The sequence below is a fragment of the Galeopterus variegatus genome, unplaced genomic scaffold, assembly GCF_000696425.1.
Source record: "Galeopterus variegatus unplaced genomic scaffold, G_variegatus-3.0.2 Scaffold267, whole genome shotgun sequence".
NCBI lineage: Eukaryota > Metazoa > Chordata > Mammalia > Dermoptera > Cynocephalidae > Galeopterus > Galeopterus variegatus.
In genome coordinates, this window is record NW_007726378.1 from 394,006 (window position 1) to 394,386 (window position 381).

A 381-nucleotide genomic window follows, 5' to 3' on the forward strand; every position below is an offset into this window, starting at 1 on the left:
GGAAACCCATGCTGGCCAGCGCTGGCCAGAGCTACAACCGGTCGTCCGCACGCCGAGGGGCGCGCCCTCTACGCCGTGGCCCAGGTGCTGGGACCCGCGCTCAGGGCTCCGACGCGCCGCAGGGGACGTCCTCACTTCCTTGCTGTGCCCTTCCCCTCCCCGAAGCCGGCTTCCTCCCCTCGGGATGGTGAAGGCCCAGCAAACTAGGGCGGCGCCTGGGTCGGCCCGAGCGCTTAGTTCAGCTCGGACGTTATAGATATCGAGTAGTTTAGCCACCTGTGCCACAGGTGGGGACAGGAGGTTCCAACGGGAAAGCACCTGTACCAACTTCCACCCCTCTCCTCCGAGTTAATTTACTCGAGTCCGGGTCCTGCGTCGGGT